The sequence below is a fragment of the Euprymna scolopes genome, chromosome 45 (assembly GCF_053919585.1).
Source record: "Euprymna scolopes isolate OS-2025 chromosome 45, ASM5391958v1, whole genome shotgun sequence".
NCBI lineage: Eukaryota > Metazoa > Mollusca > Cephalopoda > Sepiida > Sepiolidae > Euprymna > Euprymna scolopes.
The window spans coordinates 40,504,849-40,518,954 of record NC_136526.1 but is presented as its reverse complement, the minus strand read 5'-3'; the positions used below and the strand labels follow the sequence as shown (position 1 = coordinate 40,518,954).

The following is a 14,106-nucleotide window of genomic DNA, read 5'->3' as shown; positions in this document are numbered from 1 at the left end:
GCGCAATGTAAATTGTTTTTTTGGAGTATTCAGTCGAACAATAAATTTTGATTGTAAAATTCAACTTACAGTTTTAATTTCCTTTCTCTTATATATATATATATATATATATATATATATATATATATATATATATATATATATATATATACAATTATATATATATATATATACAATTATATATATATATACAATTATATATATATACAATTATATATATATATATACAATTATATATATATACAATTATATATATATGTATATACAATTATATATATATGTATATACAATTATATATATATATACAATTATATATATATGTATATACAATTATATATATATATACAATTATATATATATACAATTATATATATATACAATTATATATATATATACAATTATATATATACAATTATATATATATGCAATTATATATATATACAATTATATATATACAATTATATATATATATATACAATTATATATATATACAATTATATATATATATATACAATCATATATATATACAATTATATATATATACAATTATATATATATTCTCTTATTTATATATATATGTATATATATATATATATATATATATATATATATATAAATATAAATATAAATATATATATATACTTTTAGATAAATATATTACATAGTCACGACAATAACAAAGCTTCCTTGATGTCGTGACCATAATTTGTTTGCTTAAAATGAAATAAAAATATGTCTTGCTGTTTTTATTGAGCACTATTAATCACTATTCATTGTTTCTTTTTTACTTTCGGATACCTTTAAACTGGATTAATCACATATATATATATATATATATATATATATATAAACACACACACACACACACACATATATATATTTTAAATATATATATATATATATATATATATATATATATATATATATATATATTTAAAATATAATTATCCACTGACACGTGTTCCATCGTCTACCACTCATCAGAGAGTAGATGACGAAACACGTGTCAGTGGATAATTATATTTTAAAAATAATACATATGCCGCACCCAATTTTTAAACGATAGTTATGTTTATGTCTCCGCCTCGGAGAACCGGTGTTTTTTTTTTAGAAAGTCGCCCAATTTTATTTGGACATATTACTTATTTATTTATTATTTTAAAAAAATATAAAAATAATAAATAAATATATATACAAGGTGAAGAAGCAAACTTTCAATATTTTGGAGACAGAGATCGAAAGAGAGTGTGGGGGCGTGGGGCCAATTCAGTTTATTGAAACTCCTGAGAATTTATTTTCTACACGAAAATTTACCTAACAAAAAATGATTTTATTCCTTGTGTTCTTCTCAGTAACTTCCTACACTCTCGCAAATGTTACACAAATATTTCAGAGACAACTTTTTTTTTTATTCTTCTTTAAGAGAGTGTAATATTTTTTTTTAGTTTTAAAGCAGTCTAAATGGAATGTCCAAGTGATTTTAAATCTGATCTAGAAGGCAGCCATAAACATGATTCCCAAAAGTTGCGGAAACTTGATTTACCGCTATCTTGTATTTTTGCATCTGTGTGGACTGGAGCAGCATCCGGTGCTTATGCATAATTACAATCTGAATAGTATTCTTTAAGCCATGGCAATACCTGGATATGACCTTAAACTATATCCGGCATAATCACGTTTATACGGCATAATCACGTTTATACGGCATAATCACGTTTATACGGCATAATCACATTGACACACTGGTTCCCATCAGATCACCAAAGTTAAGCAACGTTGAGCCTGGTCATTACTAAAATGGGTGACCAATTTGGGAATTCCAGGCGCTGTATGTAGGAGGACGTCAACACCTCCCTGCAAAAAAGTTGCAAAAACCTAAGGTCGTCATCTTCCCTAATGGGGATATACATGCGACTGGGGACCGCATGTGAATTTCATACTCCCATGAAACTTCCTCCTTTGGAGAAAGCCAGTTAAACCCTGAATAGGGTTGGTGCTGACTGCACATGCAAACATATCCGATGGTGAGGCCCCAGCTTGCGGGCTTTGGGGAGTGTGGAGCCAGCCTTTAATTGCCATTGCTCCCAGGTCCACTCTGACCTGTTAGGGTCTCAACTATGGGTTAAATAGAAACCGACTTGAAAAAAAAATATATTCTATTAAATAAATTTTCTTCAAAATCACTGGATTCGGCATTAAATAATTGGTTGTTTTTGTTTTACGGCATATCAACCCTTTTCAGGTTATTTAATGCCGAATCCAAAGATTTTGAAGAAAATTTTTTTAATAGAATATATTTGTTGTTTTCAAGTCGGTTTCTATTCAAACCATAGTAGGGACCCTAACAGGTACTACCACTCCAGGTCAGAGTGGACCTGGGGGCAATGGCAATTAAAGGGTGGCTCCACACTGCCCGAAGCCTGCAAGCTGGGGCCTCACTACTGGATATAGTTTAAGGTCATATCCAGGACCTCGGCATTAAATAACCTGAAAAAGGTTTGATATGCCGTAAAACAAAAACAAGCAAAATTAAGCCATGGCAATATCTGGTCACTCAGAGTCTTGTATTGACATTGAACATTTGGTAAGCTTTGTAGAATTATATAGACATTTTCTTTTCATCGGGACCCATAACACCAAAAATCATAACACGAGCAGGATTTTGTGCATTCATTTGTTTTTGCGGACTGTTATCCTCATCTTTATGGTTATCATTGTTTCTCCTCGTTTCGGTCAACCCATCACCTGGTCTTCTTCAGGTGATTAACTGCGACGGGATAGGAATGCTGAGTCTTGTACACTCAGTAATTACTGCCTTCCACAGTTGTTGTTTCATCACGTTTTGACCAAATATGTATTCTGTTTTTTTTTTTTGTTTTTTTTTTAATAATAGACCAGACATCTTGCTGCTCAACTCCCTACATAGTATCCCTGCAACTTATGTTCGATGATAGTAGCCCCCTACATCAAAGTGGCCATGTGCCTTGTTTGGGATGAAAATGTAATAATCTATATATCTATAAAAGTGAACGTGTCTGTGTATCTGTCTGTCTGTGTATCTGTGTGTCTGTCTGTGTGTGTGTACATTTCCCTACGCAATAACTCTGTCAATTTTAAGTCTACAGACTCGAAATTTGCTATACAGGGTACTGAGATTTGGGAAAATCTTTGTGATCGGTTTTCGGCCAGAAATTTGGCTGTTAAGGGGCCATTGTTCAACGATTTTACCTTTGAGAACTCTACCTAACTTCTCCGCTAATTTTGGGTCTAGACACTTGAAATTTTGTATATAGGTTCCTTGGATATGGATCTAACTTAATAACTTGATTTGAGCCCAAAAGAGTTTATATATATATATATATATATATATATATATATATATATATATATATATATATATATATATATATACATGTGCACATAAAGTTATGAACAGTACATAGGGTTTGATCAAAGCCGGGCTGAACTGCTAGTATATTTTTAAGTGAGTGAAAAAAAAGAATAAGCATAAAATATATTTGAAAATTGTACCCACTTTGTGCTTTGATATCTCAACTGACGTGGGCGCGACCTGCTGGCATGTTTGAAAGTTAGGATCTCGTTTTATGCGCAATTATCCATTGATCTTTATTATAGAGTGGAGCATAGCCGTGAGAAAGTTGTAGCTTTGACATCGTTAGATGTCACCCCAATTTTGCACAAAATTATTCGATTTATAAACACAAGTGATGCAATGGCGGAAACAACTTGATTATCGATGTTCATTAATTTAGTGAACAAACAGGTTAGTCTGCTTTCAGCTGACTACAATATCATCATCTTCAAATCCAACGTAAACAAGTTTTTATTGAACTGTCCTTGTAAATAATCTAATTACACCAAATTTTCACAATAAACGATTACTATCTGTTGTCCTAGTGACTACCATACACGCATTAACCCTCGAGTGGCCTCTGGGCCTTGATATGTGATGACCTCTTTGTAATATATATATATATATATATATATATATATATATATATATATATATATATATAAGAGCAAATAGTTAATAAAACATGTTAAAAAACACTTTGAAAAAGAGTTAAAAACATATTTAATCTGAAAAGGAAATACTTAATAAGTGGATAGTCCTTAATCTGCGGAGTTTCGAAGAAATGCTTTCCTTCTAATCAGAGGGTAGGAATTAGCAAAATGCGGGATCGGATTTTGCATACAAAAGTATTTGATGAAACTGCAAGTAAGTCAAAGATCTTATTTGATAACAAAAAGTGAAGCAGAGGGAATATGGTGAAGAAAAAGGTGATTTCACGTGAATGGATAGTTAATTTTAATTTTAATTGTAATTTTTATTTTATTTTATATATATATATATATATATATATATATATATATATATATATATATATATATATATATATATATATATAAAGTGTGTTTCTTTACAATCACCCTACCATAGAAAACGTTTTTTTATGGAAACTTCAAAAGGTGCTTCTTTGTTATTAGATTGAAAATCTAAAAAACAAAAATAAAGAGCGAAGTGAAACTTATTTTATTTTTTTTAATGATTGAAAATTCCAATATTTCGGTTAATGCGTGAGCAAAATCCAATAATGGTAATAAAATTTGTTCTTCTTCATCCGAGAAAAAAATTCGTTCTTCTTCATCCGAGAAAAAAAATCGTAGCAATGGGGCCAACAAACGCATGGCTCGAAATCCAACAACGTGACTATCGCCAACAATGTCCCCAAAAGTGTTTATATGCCGTAAAACAAAAAACCCAAACAACCAAATCAATTGGAAAGAAGGTGGGAATTGTCAAATACCGAGCCCTTGATTTATATAAACACTTTTTTTTTTGTTTTTTGCGATGTGCCATCTTCAATAATTCACAAAAGAAAATCTTTGTGATGTTTCTGCATTTTTGAGATGAGGATTGATTTTTCGTATTATTTGGACTACTGTTCTCATCTTTAATGTTATTTTCACATCGTTTTGACTAATGTAACCACCGACCGTCTTAAGGTGTATCTTGTCGAACTCAGAAATCAGACTGTCAAACTCGGGCATATGCACGGAATTTCAAACGGAACCTTTTATTTAACCACGGAAGTAGAATGTTCTTGTTCCGTCAGCCATAACTGAGTAAAAGTCCTAAGCAATTCACATTTACAAGATCACAGTTCTTAAAACTGCAGGCGCCATCATTGATCCCTTCTCTTTCTTGCCCGACCCTGACTGGCACATGCACACGGTAAAACTTCTGTTTTCCTTTTTCTTAACTTAACTTAAACAGCATACCCCCCCCTGATCTCTAGATCACATTTCGTACTCCCTCATCCACTGTGACGGTCATCTTTCTCTACTCCACCTCTGAGGTGCCTCGTCATCCTTGCTGCACATCGCTTTCCACCGTTTCACTTTCAACTGCTCCCTCTCTGTGCCATTGCCTATATTGTCCAGTGGTTTCTTTCCACAATCCCGTTGCGACTGGGTCTATAGGTAGCTGTGAAGAATTCATGGATATTCCATTTTTTCAGTACATCCGCAACTGCTACCAATCTAAATGCGGTACCATTGTCGGTTAGCAGCTCTTCCACCAAATCTCACTCCAGAAACACCATGTCGAGGGCTGCTATTTCACTGGCTGTTCCACCTTGCAACCTTCTGTCGTTGTTCTATCGTTATTTCCATGGCAAGTGCTCATCTGAGCTCCATTCTCTGGTCCCCCCTCGCCAATCTTTTTCAAAAGACACCCAACTAGCTGAAACCACCGTCAATAGTTTTCCCTACTGCCTAAATCAAAATGTAGATTCCATGAACAAAGCTTCTTTCTTAGAACTGCATGCCTGTGGAACTCTGTTCCGCTTGCCTGTTTCCCTCCCGACTTCAACCTGGATGTCTTCAAGTCCAACACAAACAAATTCCTGATGAACCGCCCCCCCCTAAGTAATGACACCTTATCAATTCTCCAATACTATTGCTACACTATCCCATTGATTACTGTACACAAAATAACCCTTATTGAGCCTTGATACGTGGTGAACTCCATGTAAAAAAAAAAAATAAAAAATAAGGAAAAGTGCCCGGAGCCACAGTCGATCATTGTCATGTAAAAGGTGGCATCAACTGCCAGTCTTTCCCAGGTCCCACACTTAGTTCTCGAGCTTCGTGTGTGCTTTGAGCAGGGTCAATTGACTGACACCTTGCTTTACTTGTTCTTTGGGGACACTCGGGTTGACTTTTCTCACCAGGTACAACGTCCTCTCTACTCTCACATCGTGCAAATCATGCAACTTTTGCACACCAGTGTTATCCAGACCAGACACTGCAGCCAAATTCTCTTCTTCACTCTTGTGAGAACCAGCCCTGTTCTTCTCGTAGGCCACCATGATTACGCACAGCTTCAGAGAAAACTCCTGCATCTGCTCAGCCAGCATCCCAAGCCTGCACTTCATCAGCATCTCTGCTTCTCCTTTCGTCCTTATCTTTTTATCAATTGAAATTATCGATTTTAGCCAGGCAAACACAGTGGCAGAGTCTGTTTTCACACAGATGTTGCGTAGTCCTTATTTCAAGGCCAGATTCGCTTCTTTGGTAACCGCATCAAATTCTGTCACATTGATGTGGCTAGCATCATCCTTCTTCCTTAGCAAGTTTTTAAGGTGTCAAAAATCGAAAAACTCATTATACATTTTGCACCTTCGTCTTAGTTTATTTTTAATTTTTAATTAGTTCATATGCGTGTCACGTTGGTAAAGTGGTAACGTCACCAGCTTTGAATGCAACAATTTTTCTTTCGGTTTCAATTCTAGCTGATGGCACCCAAATACTTTTTTTTTTTACTTTTGAAATCATGACTCTATAATAATACATACAAAATCTGGACAAATTAAAATATCATATTTAAGTGTATTTTATGACTGGCAAAACCGGGTCCCCCCCACCTCCCCACTTGTCTTTAATCTATGACACACAAACTATCAGGACTCATCTAAATGTGTAGCTCCAGAGTCGCTCTGCCACCCCCACTGATTTTGTTAGAGTTAGCAATACAATGGGCCGAGATCACAGTGTAGTATCTGTTCTTCAGATGCTACACTTCAATTTCTTGTACTCTGTCAGTGGAGGAGAAGTCCTTCACGACTGAGACAATTTTTAATTTTTGTTCCTTTTCCCCACGTTAAAAAAACGACCCTGGTGTCTAACTCTGTCCCGTGGGGAGGCATTGTAAATAGGAACTAGCTTGGCGCTCAGCGTTGCCCAGTCGTAAAATACATTTTGAAATATGATATTTGAATTTATGCAGATTTCGTATTTATTACATTGGAGACAATTCTTTATTGGTTACTAGCAGTGTGAACCGACGTTGCCCGGGAATGAATGATGATCAACGAATGTTTCACCCTCTGATATTTTTATAGTCATCGAAATCGTTGAAATCACCTATTTTTCAATCAGATCGATTGATCGCTTGCCCGAGTTGGAGATTCATCACGGTGTACCAGGAGGAAACTCACATGCCCCTCGCAGTTACTTATAGTGGTTGATGGGCAGAAATCAGAGGCCCACAGTATTAATGCTGGAGTCCCTCAGGGGTCCATCCTGGGTTCAACTCTCTTTCTGATCTACATCAACACTGTTTCTTGGCCTTCGCGACAAGATCAAAGTGTAGTATCTGTTCCGGCAGATACGGCACTTAAGATAATTTGTACCAGTCAATGGAGGGGAAACCCTCTATACTGGGACAATTATTATTTTTGGTAACCAGAGTGACCCCTTTTAGGGGAGCTGGTTTTTACCTCACATTAAAAACGGCCTTGTGCCTAATTTGCTCAGTGGGGGAGCAAATAAACACCATCTGTTCCGGCAGATACTGCAAGCTATGACTAGCTATGACTAGCAAAGACCAGATGTGGGGGCAACCCCACATGTCTGACCTTTAACCAGCTCCCATTTCCCACCTCTCGGGAGCTGGTCCCCTTTTCCCTTCCCCCTCCCTTCACTCCTCACATTAAAAATTGGCCTTGTGCCTAATTTGCTCGGTGGGGGAGCAAATAAATACCATCAAAGTGTAGTATCTGTTCCGGCAGATACTGCAAGCAAAGACCATATGTGGGGGCAACTCCACATATAAGACCTTGGTCAATGTAGGGGCAACCCTTCATACCAATTGTCACTATCCAGCTCCCCTACTCCTCGGGGAGTTGGTCCCTATTTCCCCTTCACTCCTCACTTTAAAAATCGGCCTTGTGCCTAATTTGCTCGGTGGGGGAGCAAATAAATACCATCTGTTCCGGCAGATGCTGCAAGCTATGACTAGCAAAGACCAGCTATGACTAGCAAAGACCAGATGTGGGGGCAACCCCACATGCCTGACCTTTAACCAGCTCCCATTTCCCACCTCTTGAGAGCTGGTCCCCTTTTTCCCTTCCCCCTCCCTTCACTCCTCACATTAAAAATCGGCCTTGTGCCTAATTTGCTCGGTGGGGGAGCAAATAAATACCATCTGTTCTTCAGATGCTGCACTTCTATTTCTTGTTCTCTTTCGGTAGAGGAGAAATCCTTCACGACTGAGACAATTTTTATTTTTGTACCTTTTCTCCACGTTAAAAAACGACCCTGGTGTCTAACTCTGTCCCGTGGGGAGGCATAGTAAATAGGTACATCAATGATCTCCGAAAACACATAACTTAAATCATTCGTTGACATCTATGCTGATGACACGACCATCTATGGCAGCACATTAATGGCCGTAAATGACAATGTTCTCTCTGATTCTCTCTCCTCTGATCTTGAGCGTGTGGTACAGTTGGGGAAGAGGTCGCTGGTTACTTTTAATGCATCTAAAACCAAGCTCCTATCTTTACATCATCAACGCTCTGATCCCCATCTGGCATCAATTGAAATGGATGGCTCTCGTCTTGGGGAAGCTCCATGTTTTGATAAGCTTCTGGGTTTGACCTTTACTCCTGATCTGAGATGGAACACATACATCAAGTCTGTTGCCAAGGTCGCTGGGGAAATGGTGGGATCCTTCTACCGCTCCAGAAGATATCTCACTACTGATGCACTTCTCTATCTATATAAAAGCCAAGTACGTCCAAAGATGGAGTACTGCTGCCACATCTGGGCTGGAGCTGCTAAAAACAGCCTCTCCTGCCTTGGCAGAGTACAAAATAGACTTCGTGGCTTAGTGGGAGATGCCCTTTTCTCTTCCCTGCAACCTCTCTCCCACAGAAAAGACGTTGCGAGCCTGTCTTTGTTTTATCGTTATTTCCATGGCAAGTGTTCATCCGAGCTCCATTCTCTGATCCCCCCTTGCCAATCTTTCACGAAAAACACATGTCTAGCTGAAACCACTGTCAGTAATTTTCCCCACTCTTTATCTGTGTCTAAATCAAAACGTAGATTCCATGCACAAAGCTTCTTTCTTAGAACTGCACACCTGTGGAACTCTTTTCTGTTTGCCTGTTTCCCTCCTGACTACAACTTGATGAATGTCTTCAAGTCCAACATAAACAAATTCCTGATGAATCGCTCCCTTAAGTAAGACACTTTATCAAATCTCCAATACTAACGATTACTACGATACTATCACATTGATTACTGTACACGCAATAACACTTATCCCCGAGTGGCTTCCGGGCCTTGATAAGTGGTGACCTTCATGTAAAAAAAAAAAAGATATGGATTATGGACTGTTTCCACTAGGAAATGAGCCATATTGACCTCAAGCCCTCCTGCAGCACACCTATCATGAAAATCAGTACTTTTAAACCTTGTACCATACACAAAATCCGCACACCAATAATTATTCATTTAAAACGTTGAAACACAAGGAAACACTTATGTTGGAACACTTTATTTTGATGTTTCTTTCACATAAATTAATGTTATTTATTTTATAGAAACTCAGCGCTTCCATGTTCTTTGACCTTGTTTTTTTATGAACGATTCAAAATCACGGACCGTGAAGCAATTCAGTGTCTTTTTTTTTTTTTTTTTTTCTTTTTTAGAATTGTGTAGAGCTAAACGTCTGACCCATTTTAAAATAATGAGAACGCCTTTCAGCAGAAATAAATAAAGCATTTTTCTAAGATTAGTAACAAGTGAGACTAAATCTATGAGGTGTCTTCAATAAGTTTCCAGACTTCTTTCGTATGAGCATTGATGGTGCACACATTAAACTCAAGTCCCCCTTGAAGTAATCTCCTCCGGCTGCAATGCACTTGTACCGTTCCAACAGTTTCTGGATAGCCCCCACATAAGTCCTCTTGTATGAGCGTGCCAGTGACCCTTGTTGCAGTCTCATCATCTCCTCAATTGTCTCATAACGACAACCTCTAAGGTTTTCCTTGAGCTTAGGGAATAACCAAAAGTCACAGGGAGCAAGGTCTGAACTATAGGGAGGGTGAGGAACTGTCTTAATGCTCATGATAACGTCCTTCTTTCTGATCTTCTCTTTTTTTTTTTTTTAATTTTTTTTACATGGAAGTCACCACTTATCAAGGCCCGGAAGCCACTCGGGGATAAGGGTCATCGTGTGTATAGTAATCAATGGGATAGTATCATAGTAATCGTTAGCATTGGAGATTTGATAAAGTGTCTTACTTAAGGGGGCAGTTCATCAGGAATTTGTTTATGTTGGACTTGAAGACATCCAAGTTGTAGTCAGGAGGGAAACAGGCAGATGGAAGAGAGTTCCACTGGCGTGCACTCTGAACTTCTTTGAACACCCTTGGGACAAACTTTGCGCTAATTTTCTGCATCTTCAGTTTCTCATGAATAACTGTGTGTACAGTTCCCACACTGACATCAAACTGTGCACATATTGTCTCTATAGACACACGATGGTCCTTATCCATGAAATTCTTTATTTGGCCAATCAACTCTGGTGTTCTAACTGCCTTACTCCTCCCACACTGCTCATCATCTCTCACAGACTCGCTGCCTTCCTTGAATCTTTTATACCATTCAAAAACTAATACTTGACTCATACAAGATGGTCCAAAAGCAGTTTGAAGCATTCCATACGTTTTTCTAGCATGTTTTCCAAGTTTAACATAGAATTTTATTGCATATCGTTCTTTTAAAGTGTCCTCCCGTCCAGATTGCATTTTTGAAATTCACAAGCTGTGACAATCAGGCTTTATTAGGGTGTATTCCAATTTCTGCTGTAGCTGTTCATTTGAACCTGAAATCATAAAAATTGGTCAGTCATCTCATAAGATGTATAGCAATAATATACTGAATTTTCAAGAGTTACAACAATTTTAAATGCTGGTACAAAAAATTTCTGGAAACTTATTGGAAACGCCTTGTAGATAGATAGAAAGAAAGATAGACAAACAGATAGATAGATAGATAGATAGATAGATAGATAGATAGATAGATAATGCACGTGACAAGGTCGTTCCTATAATAGGCTTAGAGATGCCAGATTTGGAGTCTTATACCACTCTTTTTGTTCCGAGGTAATTTGATTCTGAAAGGGCATTGTACATTTTGATTATAAGTTTGTAAAAAGTAAAATTTGAATTTTATTTTTCGTCATTACAATTTTTTAAATACATTAAAACGATGTCAAGGGTGTGAGTTCATGTAGAAACGTTTATTCAATTTGAATAAAACAAAATACGCATCAAGTGCGCTTGAAAGCCAAATCACAACGTAATATAAGGAAAATAAACAAATATTTTACTTGTTTGAAATTTATTACAAATATATTTTTTAGTGTGTTGTTTTGTTTCTTTTTTTCTTTTCTTTTCTTTTTTCATGTTGTAAAGTTGGAGAAAGAAAAAGAAATAAATAAATAAAACAAAAATAAAAAAAAGAAACCAAACAACACACTGAGGATGGAGTATATCTCTGAAATATATTTGTTATAAATTTCAAACAAGTAAAATATTGATGGTCACAAAGTACGTTGTGTGCATTTTAGTAGGATGTTATAATTGAAAACTGATCCCTGACGATAAAAATCATAAGAAATTTTTTAATCTGAAAGGTAAGTTTGTAATCGATGAAATTAACGTGAATAAAGTGTAAATTGTGAAATTTAGAGATTTTCTAAATGTCCGCCAGAGATTTGTTCATATTATCATCTCATAAGTTTTGACGCTCGATCGAAAGGTATTTTTATTAAATTAAATCATAAGAAGAAAGCTGGGACGATATATATATATTTTTTTTAATGGAGAAGACAAATGTTTTAGAAACGTTATCATAGCATGTAATGTTATATAGAAAAAAATTAAAAGAATTAGGTGCCGGAGCTTTGCCACGTTTTGGGTAAATGTTTTCATTTGATGTAAGTGTCGGTGATTCGATGTTTTTCTGTTAATACTCGGTTACAGAGAACAGTTCATTTTAGCATTGCATAATTTAGGACGTCGAAACCGGACATGATAAAAAGAAAGCTGCGACGTAATTTTTGTTTAATATAACAATACGTAATTAATGTTAATCCAAATAATGCGCTATGGCATAATTTACGATGCTGAATCCACAAAGCCATGATATTTGCAGTAGATGTAAACATCACATTAGGTAGCTGCGCTAACTTGTTTTTCCAAAAGTCACAACTATTTTGTTTGTGTAACTCTAAGTTAAATGTTACGGTTATTTTTTGTAAACAGTAGTCTCTAAAGTAGATGAAAAGCGACAATAGGTAAGTATAAATGATTTAAAACAATGCATGGTGACTGAGCAGCCATAGTGATTAAAGACTGATGCGTTCGTTTTTGTATAATTGTGTATAATCCAGAATAATAGAATGTCATGGTCACAGTCAATGAGAATAGACAGAATGTTAACATGGGAGAAATCATTATTTGCGAATCATGAACTGTAATGATAGTTGTATGAGCATGAGTGTTTAATCCAGTTAAAAAGGGTGCCAGGTCAATATAGTTATAATTGTTATATATTTACCCGGTGTTGACTGGAAGAGAGAGAGGACTTTTCAGGTAGAGGGGAAAATACAAACACTTTGTCTATAGATCTTGGCCGGGACCGTATAAACAATGAAGAAACAAAAGCAGATATTGAACATATGTTTTATTCTTAGGGGAGAGGAATCTTTAAGGGTGAGAGAGAGAGAGAGAGAGAGAAGATAAAGAGTGTGAGAGAGAGGCAGAAGAGAAAGTTGTTCCATCCTCTTTCCCAAATTTGACTACTGTTCACGTTTGAACTCTCATCGTCGAGTTGATCCTCGAGTTACCTATTGGCCTTGATAAGTGCTAATATAGAGAGAAGAGAAACAGGGTGAGAGAGAGAGAGAGAGAAGATAAAGAGTGTGAGAGAGAGGCAGAAGAGAAAGTTGTTCCATCCTCTTTCCCAAATTTGAATACTGATGATGATGTCGCTTGTAGGAAATAATTATAATGAATAACTGTGTCTGTAACAGCATTCAAAAGTTACATAAGATGGGTAAAAAAATGTGTGCTACCACCGAGAATTGAAACCTAAACATTTAGCTTACGATTTATTTTTTCCTTTGACGTTAATACCTGACCTATGAAAATATGTTTGCTGCAAGGCTAAAAATTAAAAAATGAACCAATAGCTACTATGTTACGCATGCATATTCGTAATGCTGCCATTCGACCTTCACCTGGCAAATTTCATTTTTTTTTTTCACACTTTTGCGCCAATTTTTCCTGGCTAAAACCCAAATATAAAGTTTTGCATGGGTTCAAATACCCTATATATTAAGTTTCAAAAGATCAAAAACTGACAGGAGTTTTGTAGGCAAAAGTTTTAAACAAATATATATATGCATCCATAATATATATATACAAAGAGGTTTTTGTTTACTATAAACTTTTTACACAAATATTACGCAAGTATAAATCATGTAGAATATCTGCATGGATATAATTGCACGTGATCATCATTCCATAAGAAAACCGAAAAAAACTAATAGGAAATTAATTAAAATGATATGCAAACTAGCTAGATCTTTTGCAGATGAATGCAATTCCACAACCCATATATAACAAAATTGTATTTGCTTTTTAAATAAACAGAAAAAAAGTCCGCCTTTTTTCTGGCCTTCGGGCCGAGATCAAAGTGTATTTTTTCTTGTGAATAAAAAAT

General features: G+C 35.9%; 1 protein-coding gene and 1 pseudogene across 1 annotated transcript in view; both read left to right on the top strand.

Annotated features, from left to right (window-relative positions):
* The window catches only part of LOC145269487 (dopaminechrome tautomerase-like), a 92,368-nt gene that overhangs the window by 17,557 nt on the left and 60,705 nt on the right, over positions 1–14,106 (top strand). The window lies entirely within an intron of this gene.
* Positions 1,717–1,835, top strand: LOC145269991 (5S ribosomal RNA; annotated as a pseudogene).